Here is a 22,335-nt window from a genome sequence, read left to right on the forward strand (position 1 = left end):
TGCTTCTGTTTTTTTCATACAGAAAGGCAGACCAGCTTTTTGTGTCGGCCTGACAAACTATGCTGTAGCTCAAATCTGGCTGGTCTGTGCTGCTGGCAACAAATTGTCTAATCCCTAATGTACTTAAAGACCACATTGACTAACAAGACACTGCAGAAAAAACCCCCGTACTGTTTCACTAATCATTTTAGTCTGTTGTTTGTGGTTAGCCTGATTCAACAAAATGCTCTGTAATCCTGCTTGATGCTAATTAGTGCCAGTGAGATGATGGGTTTTGATGCGTTTGCTAGGGTGCTGATGCAGGATGGGGCTGTTCAGCCCAGCAGGTGGTATTACAGAGCCCTGCCGAGGGTAGAACTGGTCAAATACCAAAGCATGCAGCCAGAGCTTGCCACTCAGCATCCAGCCGCTGTCCTCATTCAGCCCTAACTGTGCCAGTGGAAAAGCCACTGCTCCACCGGGCTGCTCCAGGCTTTCTAGCCATCATGGATGCTGTAGCCCATGTTGCCGGGAGCTGCCGCGTATGTGCCGGCTGAGCTGCAGCTTTAAGCAGCTTCAGATCATTAAGCATTTTGCCCCTGAGACAGGTGAGGGGCAGTGTTGCCTGCAGAGCTTGGGAGCGCTAGTCCCTGCTGCAGAAGGTGAGAAGTGGCTGAGCACAGGCGGGTTTCTGGGTGAGAAGCCAGTGCCCTGGCCCAGCCATTGCCAGGCATATGCCTATGTGACGTCTGCTGTGCAGGCCTCTCAGCAGCGCTGCTGCTCTGCATCTGTGTGAGACCCAGCCATGCAGGGATGATGATGGCATGGGGGTCCTGGTGTGGGGAGCAGGGCAGAAGCCAAACTCTGCTATACTGATCTTCTCCTTGTACTAGGAGACCTGCCCAACAACGGGGAGGGCTGTGGGTGCCCGGTTCTGGAAGCAGAGCTCTGTACCAGAGGTAGCTGCCGGGAAGGGAGGTGAGTTTCTGCACCGCCTCAGGGATATGTTAAAGCAAAGAAGGGAGGAAGGAGGTCCACTATTCCCAGTACCACACTGGTTTGCTGTTTCTGCAATAAGCTAAAGCTCCTAGGAAAAGATCCCAGGTCCCAAGTGAAATCAGATCAGGTTGGCATGAGAAGCTGAGAAGGTGAAAGAAAAGGTTAGCAAGGGAAAGACATTAGGTGCATCTGCTTTCACCCTCACTGTCCTGTTGTCTGAGAGATTTATCAGTGTCACAGTACTCAGGGTTGCGAAAGACTCTTTCACTAGCTACGACATACTGCTTTTGTGGCCAAAAGGTGTGGGGAATCCAATTACTTGCTGCAGGTTTTGAAAAATAAAGAAATTACTTGTAATGTGCTAGGCCAGTCTGCCTCAGTGCAGGACTGAGTGAGCAAGGTTTACTGAGTTTCATTAAAAGCTAAGATGAGACCAGGAATCAATAATGGGACAACTTTAGTTCCACAGCAAGTAAGATGTTGCAGTAAATCAGCCCATGGCACAAGGCTGCTCCTCTGCACTGTTCAGTTCCCTTTTGCACATTCCCTTATTAAAACCACATGCAGGTTTTTTTCATCATGAATGTCAGTGTTCCAAATTTTTACAATGTTGAAGTGTTGCATGTGGTGATTTACTGTTATCAAAATACAGAATGTTCCTGGTCCTTCAGTTAAACCAAGAGTGCAGAGAAATTGCATGCCTTGGGTATCAAGTGGGCTCATTAAGTAGGAGCAGTCCCTGTGTAAGCATCCGGTGCTCAGATCAAATTTGCCGAGCCATTTTGACAAGGGTGGCTAGGCAGCCTGCCAATTCACACAAACACCTCACGGTTTTTGTTTCCAAGAGCACAGAGGTCAGAGAGGGAGAGTGCACACAAGGAAGAGCAAGTCTCTGCAAAGCTATGACTTATCCAAAGCAACCTTCAAGTGATGGACGTGGGAGTCTGGCTTCACTTGTATTGTCGTTTATTGCGGTGAATGATCATTTGTCAGTTGCTGCCAGCTGATTTACTGTTGGCACAACAGCAATTGTGCACATGGTAATAATGGTCATGTTGGGAGCTGTCCTTCACTATTTGAGGAATAGGCTGTGGTCCTTTCTGTGCTGCAAACAGCATCGCCATGTCTGCCCTCTCACCTTTGATGCATCACTCTCCATTGACTTCCACATAGCTTCTATCTCCTACCTATGTTCTTACAGGGTTTTGGCATTTGCAATTACTGCTTGTTTAGGTAATTATCTCAAACAAATGTGGCTGATTTTCTTTTCTCTGTTAAAAGGCAAGACCAATATTTGGTTAAACCGGGCTGCATAAATTCAGATCAGGATTTCCCAGCAAGTCTTGCTCTTCGTTGTGGCCATGGTGAGAGGCATCTCTAGAAATTCCTCCAGTAGCATGTTCCGCTGCTCAGCAGCATGAATGGGGAAGAGGAAGGGCTGCAGCACCTCTATGGACAGTGACACATGTTCTACTGAAGCTCTTGCTGTTGGAAAATGCAAATTTCTGAAACCTGTATGTTCTACAAAAAAATTTACTGTTTTGGACAGGAAAGATTGATTGCTCATACCCAGATAGGAATTTGAGAGGGGGGGAAGAGAACTGATGGATAAGGAACAGGCACAATTTTGCCTGGAATAGCTGATACTCTGTGATTATGTGGGAAGGAATTTCATTTCTCTGCTCTGAATTAAGGAAAGTGAGAACTCCTTTTGGCTGCTCCACAGCTCTAGGCAAGTGTCTGAGCCAGTGGATTAGTAGCTTTTCTGCAGGAAAATAATACCTTATTTTTCACAAAAATCCTTGACAGGCCCTATTTCCTAAGTGCAGGATATGAAAACCTCAGAAATCCCCCTGACTTTCATAGGGTAAGAAAGCAGATTCCCATCTGTTCTGTCTGCTTTCTTAGCAGCTCACAAGGATTAATATGTTTATCTGGTCTCCTTATTTTAGCTGAGCCAGGTAGCTGTCTTCACAGAGGGAAGACTAAGTGTTGAAATGGTGTTGGCAATCAGCGGCACCCAGTGTAGAGAACATAGCAACGGAGTGACGTGCTCAGGACTGAAGCAGGCAGGATGCTTACTTTTTTTTCCTAAAGAATATTTTGTGGGAGGCATGGTACCAGCTAGATACCACCTCCAGCAATGGCCAGGCATTGAGACCAGTCTTCAAGGGCTCTGTGCTGTCTGCAGCCCTGTCCAGTAGACATCAAATGCCACCAAAGAATCCAGGGAGAACAAGGTCAGCTGGGATTACAGTCCCCCAGTGAAAGACTGTGGGAAGAGTAAAGCATTACACACATTCCTCCTAATATTACCAGCTCAGCTTTCTCTCCAGCCAGCCTTAGGTCACACACAGGTATGCTTAGGTCAGTTTGGTGTAAAAGGCCCCTGACTTATGCTGGCATGTCCTGACATGGTCACTGTGACAGTTTGCTCTCCTGCCGTCTCACCAGACTGAGGAAGACTGAACCTAAAGTTGCCAGCTGTCCATGTAATTGCTTATTGGGTTTGGTTTGGGAAGTTGCAATACACGTTAGGATGCTTCCATCACTGCTTTTACAGGTTTTTTTCCTGGGGTTTAATTAGTGGTTGACAGTAGGACAGGAGAGAAATATGGATGTCCTGTCTTTGACTTTGGACGTTAGAAATTCACTCATAACCATGACAAGCGCTGACTCTGAACCAAGCCTGATGCACACCTTAACTGAGAGGAGATGGGATATCAGTGGCAGAAAAGTGAGGGCAGAAGTCTCTTTTACTAACCTGTATAGTTCATAAAGGAAAAGAGTTGAAGAGGAGTCCATGGCAATTTTAGGGCCTCAATTGTCAGTGTAGACTTTGTTAAGAGCATTTGCCACTGTGTTTTTGCTTTTATCACAATGGTGTGAGTCCTCTGCAGTGACTGTTTCCAGTGCTGCTTTGCTGTATTTCTGAGTGGGCCAGATTCCTGAAGGAGGCTCCTGGGTGCTCACGAGACTCACTGAGACTCATGAGACTCATCTGGTTGCAGGAGAGATGGGTGTTCCTGAGAAATACAAAGGACTGGTTTCCAGACCTGGGTTAAAGCACACTCCAGGATTCTAAAGTGATTTGTAGTCTGGAAAACCTTTTCAGAGTATGAATTTGTTGTTTGATCTGGCAGGGTAGAGGAAGATTTCCTTACCTCTTTCACAGTAAGGGCATGCATTTGGAGAAAAGTTCTGTCCACATCTGCGTAAGACTTCATTTTCCACTCTCAAGTTTCTAACTCACAGTTCTGGCACCCAAAATTCCTGCATGCCTGTTGGTTTCTTGTGTCTAGTAAAGTCTGACATGAAAGAAAAATCAGTTCTGAAGGGTGCTTTGTTCATCATTTGAGTAATAAAATTGTCCACTGGCATAGAGTCTTGTGTTCCTCTGTTCTTCACCCTCTTTCAGGACCTTCCCAATTACTTGGTAGCTGAATTCTGCAAGAAGTTATTGGTAACTTCAGGTACGTCACAGGAAGGTATCCTACAGTGCTTGGTGTGGTGCTGCATTTTGGAAGGGGATAGGATATTTTCTTGAGCTCTTCTTTACTATATGGATAATGATATAGTGAACTAAGTATTTTTGCAAAGAAATGGATTTAATTCTCTTGTTTAACTCTCAGAACAAAATGAAATGAGTTCTGACATCACTGGTCAGGCACAGACCTTGAGGAAATTTTTCTGAAAGGGTCAATATTATTAATTGGACTTGCAGCTTATAATATTATCTTTACAAAATGATATGCACTTAGGACTTATCTGCATGGTTTCTGATTGTGTTTTAGTATCTCCTCACTAACGCACTTGTACACTGAAGCAAGACAAAGAAGTGTCTTTAGTGCTTAGTTACGTTTATCTGAGCCACAGAGCTGTAAGTTGGGCAATGTGACAAGATGTTCCAAAGGCTGATCTCTGTATCTCCCAGCCTGATGTGCAGCTGCGTCACCTCTGGAGACTGACCTCCAAAGTGCCCTTGGAGGGCCCAGCTGCTGATGGGATCACTTTATCCATCCATCCATCCATCCATCCATCCATCCATCCATCCATCCATCCATCCATCCATCCATCCATCCATCCATCCATCATTGGTGTTTGGGTTACGGGTCACAGTAATTACTCCACAATATTACCCCACAGAAATTACACAGTAATTACTCCATAGTATTACTCCACAGAAATTACAAAACCAGAGCTGAAGAAGACTACCGTACAGGGAGCCTGGGGTCAAAGAAAGACTTGGAGCAGCAAGCAACATGTCCATAAATACAAAGAAAGGATCCTGCATGAGGACCTGATAGCATGTTCATCACTTAGAGTCAGAGCAGTCTGTAATCCCACCACCTGACTTTTCCAAGGTGTGCTATAACATCCCATGCTAAAAGTGTGTTCTTTTTCAAATGTTTTGGCACGAGAGGTACTCAGAGTATCAGAAAGGACAGTTGAAATTTTAGTTGATTTCTCAAAAGAGCAATCAGGTAGATATTCTAAACTATGTGTTCTCTTTTTGTTGAACTAACACAGTAATTTTTTTACCCCAGAATATTTAATGGTAAGAATTACCTCGAGTCTTTGACAAAATGATTCAGACAGAGAAACAGAAGAATTATTTTTTGATAGAAGCATTTATCTTGTTACTTCATAATGATTTAATACTCACTCTTTGAATTTCTTTGAATAACATTAGTTGTGTTAGAGCATGAGTGAATTTTATTTTCCTTCCTTTCCAAACCTCTTTCTTCACAGAAAGATGAACATAGTTGTGACTGTCTTCCTGAGGAGTCAAACATATGAGGCAGAGCTGTGGGGTTTTTTTGTTGTTGTTGTTGTTTGTGGGGTTTTTTTTATTTGTTTTTGTTTTTTTGTTTTGTGGGAGGTTTTGTTATTGTTGCTGTTGCTGTTTTTTTTTTCCTTTTTCTTGAAGGTATTTTAAAGTATTTAAGGCTTTGGGAAGAAGAGAAGAACTTCAGTTGCTGTGGAAGTGCCAAACCTGACAATGACTTGTCACAACAACTAGTCTCAGTTCTCAGCAAGCCTTGAGCAGAGCAACTGTAGATTTTCCCAGAAAATAAAATGCTGGCTGTCACGATATGAGCAGTAAATGCACTGCCATTCTGCTCAGATTCCAGAAGTAGAGTTCTCAGTCATATTAAAATTCAATACTTATTAAACAAAGATCTATTGTATATGAGGCCAGCGGATCAGGCCCTAGGTTTTGTGTCCTAAAAGTAAACCAGTGTCACATTTTTTCAGTACTGACTCAGAAAACAGACATTTTTTCTTCTGAATCACTAACCCTGTAAACAGTTAGTATACCACCCATATGACATTTTATAGATACTAACACCTGTGGCTTAGTTTAAAAAATGCAGTATAAGTGTTTTGTAACAAAACCTGTTTGCAACTTAGAACCCATTACACCACTTTTCTCCAAATTTTAAATTTGAAATTCCATTTGTAGCATGGATGCTCTTAGCTAGTGACATTTATTGAACATGAAATCTTTTCTTCCAGGTCAATATTCCTACAGACTAAGGAAATAGAACCTATACCTTATATTTCACGAGTCGTAGTGATTTCTGAGCAGATCTGTTTGGGCTATTGAATGAGTCATTATGCTAATTCTAAAAGTATAATGAAACTCTTCCACATTTTCAGGTATCGAGAGGGAGCTATGAAAATATTTCACCTGCAAGGGAGAGTGTGCTACTCATTAGACATTTCACTTCATACAAGCAAGAAAGAAGACTATTAGATTGAATGTTACTACTGACTGTTGATGTCTGCTGATGTACAGCTCTTGCTGAACTTGAAAAATACACCTAGAAATCACATATACATAGAAATCATAGAACAAAGACAGACCTTCTTGTTGGCTTGCACTTCAGATATAGTTAAAGAAGATGGAGTCCTAGGTTTCCTTATCAGTTTGAGCTTTGTAATTCTTGATGAGCATCTCATACTGTCTTGCTCAAAGAAAGAAAGAGATGTATACAGTTTAACTGTTGTTGGCCAAAAGCAAGAACACCAAAGATACCTTTTCAGTTGCCCCAAAGAACCACTATGCAAATAAAATCTTCCCAGTACTTCTCCCTCTGTGCTAATAGATCAACGTTAACAAAAAAGCTCTCCAGATAGAGTACCTCTCACCAGCAACTGTTCTAAGAGCCTTTGCCATCTGCAGGATGAAATAAAACTAAAGATTTATTTTGCTAGACACTGGTATTGGTAAATAGCCTAACATGAAAATTAAAGTCTCTGCTCTAGACGTGAAAATTAAAGTCTCTGCTCTAGACATGGGATTCTCATCTATGTCAGCTCTTTAGCTGTGATCTTAAATATTGTGCAGAATAATCTAATGTGTTCATTAAATTGTGTTTCCTTAGTTTTTTTCCCCATACTCATCACTGAGTTAATGCAGTTGTCAGGGACAAGCAGGAGCTGGTTATGCTTAACCTCTATAAACATTTGCAGCATTCAGGGTGCCTACTCCTGTTGGAACTGCTTTTAAAACTTGGATAGTGAACCATCTGTTCCAAGTATTTTCCCAGGGTGCAAATGGGGTCCAGGAAGAACATAATGTTTTGCTAACTGTAAACCAGATACCACAATGGTGATCACACTCCAGGTTCCTTTAATGGCTTCAAAGTCTTTAAATTTGAATCACGTAAACACATGATGCCAGTAACACACATGCAAAAAGCATTAAAGCCAAAAAATGAAGGCGGTTCATTAGAGCTGATGCCTCAGTTCATGAGTAACAGAGAGCACTACTTTGTGTGCACTCATTATTGTGTTCCTTCAAGAAGAGACATTACAGAAGTTTCTCTGAAAATGGGATGTTTTAGAGACCTCATCAGTTAAAATGAAAGGATTCATCTGAGCAGGCACTTGTTGTGCTGTGGCACCTTTTGCAGGCCCTTGCACCACAGGACCATCCTGGGTCTACTTGTTATACAGCTCTTTGAGAAGGAAGAAAAGGTGTCCAGTGCTTGGGTGTGTGTCTAGCTCAGCCTGATGAGTGCCATGACTGCTGCCTCAGAGCCCACGTGTGCCCGTGGCAGGTGGGGAGGGTGCTGTTTAGGGGGAAATGCAGTCCTACTCAGGGCTGGCTGCAGAGAGACATCTGTAACAGGCTGCTCAAGCCTCTAGAGAAAGGAAGGAAGGGGCCCTAGGGAGGAGTGGCTGCCTGCTCCATTGTCTCCAGAGGGGAACCATTCCCTACAGGGTCATTTCAAAGGAAGCCAAGGCCTGGGCACGACCTGCAGCTGGAGCAGGGGAATGGTGGTACCACCCTGCCTGCTCTGGCCACTCTGGGTCACTCAGTTCTCTCCTTCCCTCAGGCTTGAGGTCATGGTCTGTAGTCTCCCAGACCAGAGTGGTCAGACTCTGGCACACAGCACCACCACAGTGTTGGCTGGAAGGTGCTGCTAGAGGTTTCTCATCCCTCCCTACTCAGACCAGGACTGCTGCTAAGTTGGACTGGGCTGTGTCCAACCAAGTCCCAAAAAACCTCCAAGGAAGTGGCTCCACACTCCGCTGAGTTCTGAACTGCCCCCCTGGGAGAGAAGGGTCTCCTAGCATCCATTTGAACCTCTACCAGAAGACCATTTTGGATGTTAATCTCTTTCTGTTGAGTTTCCTGTGGAAGGCTGAAATTCACTGCTGCGTTTTCTTTCCACTCCACAACCTGCATGCACACAAACCACATGGAAACAAAAACCCCACCCAAAGCAGCACCTCAAGTGTTACAGGACAAGTGGGCGTATATAAGCAAGCACAATTTCTTTCTTCAAAAGATCATCCGAGTAGGCTTTTCCCAGAACCTTTTCAGGTTTGATAAGCAGAGCAGTATGCTGCAGAGAAGAGAGAGTGAGCTGAGGTTTTTATTTCAGTTGGTAACACCAGACTTGGAAGCTCTACACAACAAGGACAGAAATCCTGGTTTAAGTGGCGTACAATCAGAGCACTGATAAGTTTTCACAATGCTAGGAGGACCTGGGAGATATACATATGGTACATTATTCAGCACAACAGCTTATTTGAGGGTGTAACATATGCCAAGCAAGATGACATCAGATCTCAAGAATCTACACTGCACATTTCTGAGCTGATAACCATGACAGTTCTGAAAAGTGGGAGGAAAAGGATAAATAGAGTTTTGAGCAGAGGGTGGAGAATGAATTTCAACAACTGGAATATAAGAGAAGAAAAAAGTTTAGTTGGTGAAGTGAGGGAACTCAAGTAGCTGAGGAGGAGTCTGTCCTCTCGGGGTGTCAGAAAACTGCAGGCATCTAGAATGTTGTTAGCTCTTGCAGAGACTAAGCTGTGTGTTTAACTGGTTTGTTTCAGTGAAGAGAGATCTAATTTCTTATGGTTAGCATAAGCACGAGTAACCTTTTCAAGAACTGAACACTTACTATTAATAACGTGTTGGAGTTACTATAGATTTCTGTCATGAGCTGATGGTATATTGAGTAGGACACTGTAAGCCTTATGCTATGTTTTACAATGAAGTATTCTCCACTTTTGCTGTCTTGCTCCCTTGAGCATGGATTTGTTTGGCATTGCAACCTCAGTAGTGATGTTAATAGTTTCCACTGAAGTGGATTCAAATACATACTACATAACATCCTTTCACCCACCACTGGGTGTGAAATAAAGGAATTGTTCAAGTGTATGAAATAACTATTTAAATCAGATTTGAACATGAAATGAAAAATCATTCTGTAGCCAACTGAAACAGCATGGAAAGTTTGCAGAAGTAGATGATAACTGCTTGAATTGGAAGCTAGCCAGTAAATCCAAGCTAACACCCTGATGCAAAAGCTTTACTAGACGCTCACTCCTACAGAGAGAAAGGCACTCCGGAAATGGGAGCAGCAGTAAGCAGCGAGAACTTTTCTTTCACGCCTCATGTCAAAGACAACACCACTTGCAACACAGTCCCATCACGCTCTTTCAAAGTGGACTTTGCTTAGCCAGTCACTGCCACCACAGGTTGCAGCATGCAAGTTGTCCTTGGAGGGCTCTCATCCAAATACTGTCTTGCTTCATTTGCAAGAGATGACAAGCAATGGGGTGGTTGCTGTTGATATATGTAAGTATTACTACCTTGCACAGATGAAGTCCAGATGAAATAATTTGAAACTAGCAGCTCCCAGTCTGGAGAGAGGCCTGGTAGAGGCACTGCCTTGGAGGCAGCACTGCCCGAGGAAGTCTGTACGTGGCAGGCATGGATGTACTCACATGAAACACACTGGCCAAAAGCCAGTGCACGGCTCCTCAGGCAGTTGTTCTCTGCTGCTTACTAAACACTGAGTTTCTCTTTTTTCTGGAGCAGCTCTGGCAGGTGAACCCTTTACAGAACCATTTCAAAGTGTGGCTCTCGACCAAATGCTCAGCAGGTCAGACCAGCAGATAACTTTGGACATCTGTTGACATAATAGTCATCACATGACTCCCTGGAAACCACAAAGACCAAGATGAACCTCATGCTGAAATGCTGAGTGTAGGTATGATCATGCAGGTTCACATACTGACTTCATGACAACAGCCATGACTCCCACACAGTGAAACTTCTGGGCCAGTATGTCTCTATCCAACCTGCTAACCATGTGCTGCTGGGCTGAGCGCACAGCTAAGATCTTCCTAATGTGGGTTTTTAGATGCTGTTGTCTCTTAGATATTATCTCAGGTTCATCTCGTCTCTGTTCTAATTTTCACCTCTCATTGACAGTGGAGAAACCTAAATGACACCCATGGTGGCACACACAGACAATATTCACAGCCCTGGAAACCCTGTAAAAACCTCTCAGTGTGGCTGAGACATACACATCGATCATACACAAGCCACATACAGCAGAGATCTGAGGTATGGTTAGGTGACTGGCAGGGAGAGGATGACCAAGTCTCACTGCTTAATTATAGACTGGGTCCGTGCACACTGCTGGATGCCAGGCTGTGAGATATTGGACTCCTTCCTGCTGCAGATCCAGGGCACCCAGCCACTGCACACCAGCACATCTCTGAGACCAAGCCTCCTGTTTGCACAGCTGCTCCTCCAGAGATGTGGCCAGCCCTCCCTGCCTGGTTATGTCAGGCAGCCTTTTCCCTCCAGGTGGAGACAGTGACCAGTTTTGCTTTTTGTTGTTTTTTTTTTTTTTTTTAGTTTTTTTTAAGTGGTTCTGGGGACAAAATACTGCTCTTATGACTGCATTTTTGCCAGTCTCTGAAAAAGCAGATGTGCCATCTGAGCATGGCTGATTGTTGTATAAACACTCAGCGTTTTCTGACAAAAAACATCCTTTGCTTCCTCCTAAACAAAACTACTCAGCTGTGTCCCTGCTGCAGGCAAGAACATCAAACTTCTCGAACATCAGCAGTTTTTGAAATTCTGGAAAGTTAACACAAACTGAAAAGGCAATCAAAGTGTTTTTATAAGGTGATACTAAGCATATGCCTTTGCAGTATAAGCCCTTACCATTTCTCTGACAGAAACATAGGCCAGTATTCATTAGGACAAGCTTGAACTAAGGAAACGAAAACACTTTTTTTTTTTTTTTTTTTTCCCCCCAGGTCAGGATTGCTTTGGACACCATTGCAGAGTTTATAAACTGTGGAGTTAGTGAGTTCTTCAGCAGCAAAGGAAGATGGGGTGGCAGATCTCCCGGTGCTGTCCTGCCCTGCCTGGCTGCCACTGCAATGTCCCACAGCAGCCCTCTCCCTGCACCCATCACATTCTTCCATCCCCAACCCAGAGCTCCCCATCCCCTCCTACAGCAGCGATGCTCTGTCTCCATTGCCAGAAAACACTCTGGAAGTAGCAGTGTTTGTCCTGCTGTTCATCACCCTTCGTGGTAGGGTCTGGGGATCAGTGCTGTGGCTCCTGCAAACCTTCTCCCTCGGGCTTTAGAAGAGTTGTACTGTACATAGCAGGGAGTAAAACTTATTGCAGATTCAGTGTGATGGGCTTGACCAACTGTGGATTTAAAATATAAGCAGATGGAGAAAACCTCCATATTTACTTCTAATTAGTTCTCGTGTTGTTAAAAACGTTCCATAGAAAGCTAAATTAGAAGACATGGTAAGAAACATGAGATTTCAGATTTTACAAGGCCCAAAGAGCCTCCCCAATCAACACAGCTATATGACAATCTTTTCTATCTACCTCAGCATTTAAGGATTATTGGCTCTTGAGCTAACCAGCCAGTCCATACAGTTTGTAAATTGTTACAGTAAGATGACACACATATGCCTGTGCACAATGTCACCTACACAGGACTGTGTGGGCAGGTGGCACAGAAATAATGCCCTGCACATTACAAACACCACTATTTCTCTCTGCTGCATCAAGCCTTTAAGAGGAATCCACGTGAATGTTTCCAAAGCCCTCACCAGGATTAGCTTTCACATGTGGCTCATTCATGCCTCTGTGTTTTCACTGCCTCCTTTTTGAGGCACTCCAGAGGAAGGCATATTAGCTGGGATCCTGTAATGGGAGTGAGACTGTGGTCTGTACCGGCCCAAGGACTCCACAGGGACAGGCAGAGCTGCTGAAGATCTGTACACTGAGAGCTAAACCCCTCACCTATGTGTCTGTGGGAGAACCTGACGTGATGGCTTCGCTACTCCCCAACAACATACTTGTGTTTCCCTGGAGGGGAGGTTTCTGGCTCTAGATTTGGGGTGTGGGAAGGAAAACAGTTGCAATGCTTTGATGGGGAAGAACTCATCAGTGAAGACCTGATCTTTACATTGGGGTGGAGGTGGGACTGGGAGGCAGTGGGGGGGAGGAAACCTCAACTATTTTGATATGTTAAAGGTGGCAGGTGCCTATTTTCTGACACTGTTACACAATCATTTTACATATCTCTTTTTTTCCTGGCCCTCAACATATGGGAAGAACATTATTTCTTCCTTTTTTAAAAACAGATGGAGGCTGCTGGTCGCCACAGCTTTGTCGAGAGTCAGTTCACTATTTGGAAAGTACATGGACTTGGTAAAATATATTCCTCTTATGAACTGGTGAATCTTTGAAATTGAAGTTTCCTGAGTTTCCTGTACCATCTTCAAAGAAAAGAAGTTGATGCTTCCCCCCCCCTTAACAATCATGCTCTAGAAGTCAAATAACTCAGAAAACAGGAAATTAAATGAATTATTGCAAAATCCTGCAGATGATTCTAATTTTGTTTTTACAGCTAATAAAGATAATATGTTGTTATACAAAACCATAGAATAACTACACTCATAGAATTTTTTGCATATAATTTATTTACTTACACTGTACTTATTGACAGAGTCCTTTTTCTGTAACCTTTATTTATAATAAAAGAAAATGGGTATCTTTCATGTATGGTCTTTGGAGCATATGTCTCAGAAGGACTTCATCATGACACTTTCTAGAAGCTCGGCAGCTTATCAATGAGGTCTTTTGAGCTCAGTGTTCAAGAAATATGCTTCTACACACATACCAGCAGAAACAGGAGCAGTTTTTAAATAAAGACAGGCCCAGAGATGATTCCCAAAAGATTAAGGCAAAAGACCAAAAGGATGGGTCTTCTTAAAGAATGAAGAAAGCTATGCTAACAGATTGAAAGTATTACTACTTGCTGTACCACTCCAGCGTTTCTGTTTGCTGAAAATGATCGGCATGCCTCTGCTGGGCTGGAGACAGCAGATGGCACAGCATGCCTGTCCCTCAGGGGACTGACTGCTGGGTTATGTAAGTGGAATGAGTTTTGTTGGTCTCAACCCAGGCAGGTCTCATCTCAAAGGCAGCCATGACTGCTTTGTATCTTAGCTGAAGCTCCAGCAGTGAAGTCAGTTCTGAATGTACATAGCACACGAACGGACCTAAAGTGTGGCTTCCTACTGGAACACTCCTCCAAATTAATTTGCAATTGTTTTTTTTTGGAAGAGACTATCCTCCTCCAGGCCTAGCACCTTCCACAAGCATCAGGAATGTACAACTCCTTAAAGAATATAAAACGATACTCAGTATTTTGTGAAAACAAGTACCAATGAGATACCCAGAGTGGGATTGTATTTGCATTAGTGCATGACATGAGACTACCTGAGAAAACCTGCCATATGAAATTTGTTGAAAATATCCATCCCCAAGCAATCCTGATACCTTTGCAGAGATTTGTAACAGAAATATTATCATTCTAAGACCGTGGCAACATGCATGGAAAGTGCATGAGATAAAGCAGCAGACCAAGGGTTAGAAGAATGGTTTGTGCTCATAGCAAGGACATGACTGTAAGTAATAAAGCTGGTAAATGCAGAGGAAAGTGTTGCTTACACCAAGACCAAAGACCCTGTGCTCTGTTAAAGCCACGCTCTGGTGCCAGGAGGATGACAACAGAAGCACCGTCTGGTGTACCTGCCATTCTTCTTCCAGCTCTCCCAAAAGGATAGCAGCCCACAACTGTGCAGATACCCAAAACTGGGAAAAAAACTTAGTCAGAAAACTTGACAATATATCTTGCTGCTTTGGAATATTTGTAAGAGTGACAGTAGGTAGATGAAAACATACACAGAGATTTGTAAAATAAAATCCTACTCCCCTTTCACAGAGTCTTGTCCTTAGTTTTCTTACACTATTTTCTTACACAGACACTAAATAACACTTTAATTTACATTGGAGAACTTCACCTGAAGGACCCCACCCCTGAAGCTTTTTTAAGAGGTACTTGCCTTTCTCAACATCAGATCTCAAAAAATAATAATTGACAACCCATTTTACCCAGAGGCCATGGGAGCTAGCTCCCACCTGCAAGACATTTTGATTGCCTGTTGCTTGAGAAGGATGACAGAAGGTGGGTTAAAAAAAAAAAAAAAAAAAAAAAAAGAATCTTTGCACTTTTACAATGTCATTAGTCAAATAGTTGTCTCGACCTGTAACTCCAAACATGTAATAAATCAATGACCATTTGGGAGCTTAGAGCACACACTTCTTCTCTTTTCACCTTGTAGGAAATTATCAGAAGCAGTCAGAAGAAAAACTCCTTGCTGTTCCCAACCTTGAAAGAATGCTGGGGCTGAAATGCTATTGCCTGAGGTGCCAACACAAATAGCTAGGGGGGAAAAGTCAACCCCACAGCCTGGGATGGGATAGGTTACTGCAATATCAGAGAAAAGATTCAACACTGCAGAGTTCCGTTCCAGTAGTTAATGGAAATGTCTTCTGAATGAAGTGAGAATAAATAAAATGCCAGAAATCAAGCTTTAAACTTGATATGGCTCATTACTATCTGTAAGGTACAAAGGCAGAGAGAAGTGCTTATGAAGAAGTGGGAAAAGTGCCCATACTTCAGAAAAATAAACAGAAATGTCTTTGCTAATGGTGAGGCAGGTAGTCTGAAGTAAGCAAGTAGTAGTAGCCGGGGGAGCTCTCGCTGGATCTGACCGTCTTAGCACTGAGATGTATGTATAACAAGTGCTCTGAATCTGGGGTCAGGGCAGAGACAGCTATGATGAAGAGCCCACGAAAGGTGAGGTCTGTCACATCACCAGGAAAATGAGAGCAACCTTACTGGAAAACAGAGTAGATCAAAGCAGAAGAAACAGACCCTGAGCAAACGTAATCAGCATGTCAGTCCTGAGATCACTGCTGAATTGAAGAACTCCTCAGGAAAGGTGGCATCTATAGCTCAGTGTCTGCAATACTCTTTTTACATTTAAAGCAAAGCTTACATCAGCTGAACTAAAACGGGAAACCTTGAAACTTTTCTAAAGATGAACCAGCCCATGACTGGAATGGTTTAGAGTCACTTTCCTCAGTAGCTGGAGGGGCAGGGGATTCACCTAAAATGGTTCAAAATCCTTGACAAGCTGCAAAGACAAGACACATGCTAGGTCTGTACAAAGTCTGTACAGATTTAACCAGGACCAGTGAAACAGAATGGGGGTTTTCTATTTCCCATTTGGCTTGAATCTCACTTGTGTACAACATCAATGTGTCACAGAGGGGCACACTAAAAACTTCAGGAACCCTTCAGAGGAGTGCGGTTCTCTAACACCAACAAGGGACTGGACCTCTGTCCTAATGTCAAGCTCCTCCATCCTTGCTGTGGTTCTGGGCTCAGCTACTCACTGCTTTATGTGTGATACAGAAGCACAGATACATTCAATTTGCTTTCCAAAAAGAAGAGCTATCCACACATTGTGCTGCCACGGACAAGCAATCAATTATCTAGTCATATTGAGTATAGTTTAGCCACCCCACCTATTTATGTCTAGACTTCAAAGACTGCTCTACTGGGCAGGGGATACTCAGTGGTCTCTAGAAGTAGTTATTGAAGCATTTCCTTTGAATGCTCTCATTTGACTACTACAAGCCATGAACTATAATGAGACAGCTGTTTGATACTGCTACATCCCCATGCTGCCATAGAGGAGCTACCTTTACTTCCCAGCATGAATTCCTAGCTCACAGTGACCGCTACTATATATTATGAAGGTAAATCATTTGGGAACATATGCAAAGAGGAAACAGCTTGTAGCTTTCTGCAAGCCCAGGAGTATTACCAGCCTATGAACATCAGATTTCTCCACTAGTGTACAGACGTCCAGACTGATGGCTCATGGGAAACCTTAGGTGTTACTTTGGCAAATACTGGCTTCCAAGAAAAAAAATAAGAGCTCTTTTCTGCAATGGGTCAGTGATGAAGAGCACAAGACAATACTCAGTGACCACATTACTCATGTGGAAGAAACAGCTCTTTTACAGTTCTGGGAAAATAAATTATTTAGTCTAATTTTGATGTTGGAGTCTGCAGACTATCACTATAACATAGTTCCTTTTGTCATTGTAATAATACATGTTCCTTTCCTTGCGCTTATTTTTCTCCCTGGTAGATATGAGTTATTATGCTCTTGGGTTGCTTTGAGACTTCTGTTTTCTCTCTCAGTGCTGGTCTCTAGAACCATTCATTTTTATTCTGTCCTCACTTTACTACTTAAGCATTTGCAACGTTTTAGCATTCCATCTATTTTAATTGAAAGCTCAGCTACTCCGAGGCTGTTTTCTCCCTGTTTAGACTGATGATGTGGCAGGATTAGAGTCTGATCCAGGCTGCTATGCGTTTATCTTGGTGGGAGAGCTGGAATGCAGTGTTAAGTCACTGCAAGAAGAAACTGTTCCAAAGCCACACAGATTCCTCACAGCGCTTGCTACTCCAAACATCCTCACTCCCACTGGAAAGAAAGTGCAGAAAGGTGGCAAGCGCTCGTAAATGTGGGACTAGAGCAGGATCTTCTCAGAGGAACAGCCTCTGAGCAGCCTCTGGCTCCACCAACAGGCCTATCATACCTGTAACAGAATCATAGGATGGTTTGGGTTGGGAGGGACCTTAAAGATCATCTAGTTCCAGCCCCACTGCCATGGGCAGGGACACTTTCCATTAGACCAGTGCCCTGCTGCTTGCCCTCCAGAAATGCCAATGACAATGGCAATGTTTCAGTGGAAACACATCCCATCTCAGGTACTCACTTTGGCTTTTATTCCTCTATCACCAGCACCCTCTGGTTTTGCAGGACAAACAAAATAAAAGATTTTTGTCAAAGGCCCTTTTGGTTTTTGACTGCCCCATGGTATGAGTACTCAGCCTGTAATCATAAGGTTCTCCTCACCAGATCTGTAGTTCTTTCTCCATGCTGTTAGCTCCCTGTGGTGAGCAGTGTGATGCAGAAACACAGCTGTGTGCAAGGGCAGGTGCAGTGCCCACTGACTGGATTAGTGGCACACAAAAACTTGCTGCTTTCCTTTCTGACTACCAAAGTCACCATAGGCATCTTGTATGATTTGGTCTGATTGGTTGTTTTTAGACATTTTTTTTTTCCTTTCATGGGCTCAAATCAATTGCTTCTTTGACAATAAACGAAAAAAAAAAATAATAAAAAAAATCAGTAAGACGTATATTAAATCTACAGCTGGTAAGAAGCATTGTAAGGCTGTAGCCACCTCATGATAATCTTTCCCATTCAGCAGTCAAAATATTCACACACCTGGAAGTGTGTTCCTACTCTGAGTCCATTTTCTGCCTACACTCCTTTTCTTTTTTGGCTCTCCCCTGATGATTTCACTCCAACCCTATTTTTGGTTTTTAATGTCTTTTCACCTCTTCCATCCACTCATTTCCTTTCATTCACCTCTGTTTTTAATCTAAGCTCCCTGAACACCTTTGTTTCTCACAAAGAGGTGGCAGCATAGGGGTTGCTTGTCTATTTTCCCCCTTTCCCCCCTCTTCCAGTATGTGTTTTTCTTCTTTTAGTTCCCCCTCCTGAATAAACTTTTCTGGTTTGGTCTTTGCAGAACCATTATGCTCTGAATTGTCTTTGCCCTTGACTATTCAACACCCTCTGGGCTGACTCAGCCCAGGCTGTGTGGGAACTGGTTCGGAGTGAATCAGCAGCAAAGTGCTCAGAAGGGAATTAACAATCTATTTACTCTCAGATGATTCCTGTCTCTCCACCTCCATCTCCAGTGACCATTTTCCAAGTAAAACTATTTATAATCCTCAGATATATGTACAGGCAAAGTGCTAGAGAGAGGCTGGAAAAGTTGTGTTAAGGCAGTAGGTGGCTGAAACCGTTAAAAGTTTCAAGTGGCAACAGCTAAAATTAGTCCAAGTGGAGAGAAGATTATTAGCTATGAGACTTAAGGGTCCTACGCAGCAGGTGGTCTGTTTCCAGAAATCAAAATGTTCTAAAACCCAGCAAATATCATTTACATTCAACTGTTATTTTTATTCAACTCTAATTACAAAAATGGACTTTCCTCATGCAGAATATCACAAAGCAGTAACATCAAAAAGTACATATAGAGGGTGGGAACTTTTATAGTATACAGAAATTTTTTGTGATAATTTTTGAAGTACAGTTTCTGAATACTTAATTTCCAGAAGACATGTACTTGGAGCACCTAAAGGATGAAAACCACAGAACATGCAGAAGATATTCTTCAGCAAAGCCAAATTCCTCTACCTTTGCCTCTGGGAAAATGTTCTTGTTAATAGGGTGCACCCTAATTCTTTTTCACAGTTTAACATTATTGTATTGCCTGCTGTTCCCACTACATTGGGTGCACAAACATATGGGAATATACTGTCTACTGTCGACAACCAGGAGCTAGACTATTACAGTCAAGGTCTTACAACGGCTTAAAGGGGATATATGCAATCAGAGAACTGATTCTGCATAAGAGACGGAACAATTTCTGAATGGTTATTTTTGTAAAGGCTGCAGTCTTATTTGATAGATGCCTCTCTAGATGAAACTGTGAGGTCTTTCACTAGTTTGTAATGCAATTGAAATGAACTTGTTCTAATTTGTTCCCCTTTAAAATGACTGTGATAAGTGTCTGAGAAGCAAGTAGAAAAAGAAGAGCCATTTCCATGAGTTTTTAGTCTCAGACAACAGGATGATCACCCATGAAAAATACTTCCTGAAAATTGAGCAAGACTCTCGTGCTTCACTCTGCTTTGCCTCAGTTGAACACATGTCTAAGGCTGGCTTGTATTTACAGTACTGGCAAATGAAACAAATTGAAGGGAGGGTGCAAAACATAATACCATAGCTGGAGTAGAAAACATTTGCTTTGAGGAAGCATCCTTTGATTTGCAAGATAAAGGGTCCAAACCTTTATTTAGGAGGAAATGCCTCAAAATATCCTCCCTTTGGCATCTGGTAAACATTAAGTTTTTAACCAGTTCAGTCTGGAATAGACTTTGAATGTTAGCTCTAGAAGCAACCCTCCTTGTAAATAGAGTGTTCAGAGGAGAAAGAACAGCATCATGGAGTTTAAAATATCTTTTTATGCACCTGCAGCATTGGGGCATAAAGAAGACAGCTGCCAGTTGGCCCATCACAAGCCTTGGGAAGATATGCTATGCTCCACACCAAGATCCCCAGACCCATGGAATGACAGAGTAATTGCAAGGTCGCTTCTCTCTTAAGCTATTTTTCAGCAAAAGAGTGAATTGTGTTTTCCCAAAGAGATCAACAGGACTGACTCAGACTGCCTGGTATTTGAGTGATATTGGTAAGCTGGCCTCTGTAGAAGCTAACGACTTTAGTCATTAGCATAGTGAAGGTATTTTTTGCTACTGTTCCTGGCATGCATTGAGAAACATTACCATACCACCAAAATGCTTAAATAGTACGATTTGCTCAGAGTGGACTTTCAGATGACAGCAGCTGGAATCAACCAAAACCTATTAGAGACTCATTTAACTTGCTTTCATCCTGGCCTCCAGTTCACAATCACTGTCCTCAGCTAAGTGGGTCTGGATACTGACTTACTCCTCAAATCTTTCAGTCTGTGTCTAACAGAAAAGAGAATGAGACTGCCAAGGTCTCCTCTGTGTGATTTTCCTAATGCAACTATCACACAGTGTCTTTTGTTCCATATCACATAATACATGCTTTTCAGGACAAGGAATGACCACTGCTGCCATCTGACAGAGAACAACATAAACTAACTGTGTTAGTGAACATCACTGTGACAAACAGGACCACACTAAAAATGAGAAGCACCTCAAAAAAAATGACAAGCCATGTCTAACGCAGGCAGATCCCCTGGGTGCTCCATATGGAAGAGTGCTATTGACAGTGCACTTCTGTGTCCCACTCCAAGACTGACAGGGAGCTCATCTAAATTTCCCTTTCATTACTACCAAGAGGTTTTTCTCCTGTAATTTCATTCATTTATGATGAACTTGTTTTTTCAAATACTGGCTCTTGACACTATGAAGGGAAAAAACGTTGCCCTGTTTTCTTACAAATATTTTTTTTTCACCCTCTACAGGAAAACAAAAGATAAGAACAGAACATTTACTATAAGCAAAGGCCATATTTGCAAGAAACTAAACCTTAGACATAATAAAGTTTTTACAAACAAAAATATTATAGAGCTGGGATATTTCAAATTATTTCTTACAAAAGGACCCTAAGAAGTGGCAGAGCAGTATAAATCACACATCATAATGGACTTACTAGAGGATAATGAAAATGACAGAAAAACCAAGGAGCGCAAGATACGTTAGCTAGGGTGCTATCAGAGATACAGAGACAGCTTTTAACATAGAGACTATTTGAAACACAGCTGAGAAGCACATTTTTTTCTTTTCGTCTCCCCTTCATATACAGTGTCCTGTTTCCATGACAAGGAAATATGTGCTTGGTTCAGATAGTGACACAGATCGTGGCATGAGAAATAAAACCATTGGTATCTTCTTGGAGATGAATGTGCTGAGAGCCACTCACTTTACAGTTTCAGCTCTTCTGCTTCCTGGACGGAAGTCACAGCAACCAACTCCCAGGCTGCAAAGGATTTGCTTTCTCCTGAAGAAGCTTTTGGTTGCTAAGCAGTAACTATGTGGGCATTAGACCTTCACAAAAATCTCTGGGATGTGTCTCACTAGAATGTCATAGTGAAGCTCAAACATCCCACTGAGATGTGATTACATGCAGTTTCCATTATAAAGTCTTAATTTTACTGCAGCAGCTTAAAATAGTTTTTTTGAAGGGGTTATAGAATAGACTTGTTGAGAACTTGATCAGGTGAATTCAGCATGGTGATCAATGGTATGAAGTCTAGCTAGAAACCAGTAATGAGTAGTGTACCCCAGTGTTCAATACTGGGTCCAATATCGTTCAACATCTTTATTAATGAATTGAATGTTGAGGCAGAGTGTACCCACAGCAAGTTTGCTGATGACACAGATGTGGGAGGAGCGGTTGATATGCTAGAGGTCAACTTGCCTTCCAGAGGGACCTTGACTGGCTGCAGAAATGAGATGAAAGGACTCTTATCACATTAAACACAAGGAATTACAAAGTCCTGCTGCTGGGGAAGAACAAGCACCAATATATGCTGGGGACTGACTGGAAAGCATCTACACAGAAAAGGACCTGGGGACCCTCGGAGACATCAGGACTGTGGGCCTCTACCTGGCATGCTGCCTTTGTGCAGAGCCTTGGCTGACGTGGGTGCTGCGGGTCCCGCATGGCAACTGTGCTGTGGCTGTAGGCACCACTGAAGGCTCCCAGCCAGTTCCTCTGCCTTGCCTGACCATCTCCTTCAGGTATCTTGTGCTAGCTTGACGCGTGCTGCTTGTCTGGGGGGAACAGAGGGAGTAGAAGGTCTTCGACTGGGGGTGGCATCCCTGGGGGGAGCTGAGGAGGACAGACAGGTGTGGAGGGCAGAACTTGGGGTTGGCTGTGCCATGGGGCTGCTTCTGCTGCCACTTTTCAGCCTGCAAGGAGACCCTTCCTCAGGCCCTTGTCTCCCCTCTCCCACTGCTTTCTGTGGATTTCTTTGCTTTCCATTCCTAGTGCCAGGAA

This window comes from Tyto alba, unplaced genomic scaffold, assembly GCF_018691265.1.
Source record: "Tyto alba isolate M040663 unplaced genomic scaffold, T.alba_DEE_v4.0 Super-Scaffold_42, whole genome shotgun sequence".
NCBI lineage: Eukaryota > Metazoa > Chordata > Aves > Strigiformes > Tytonidae > Tyto > Tyto alba.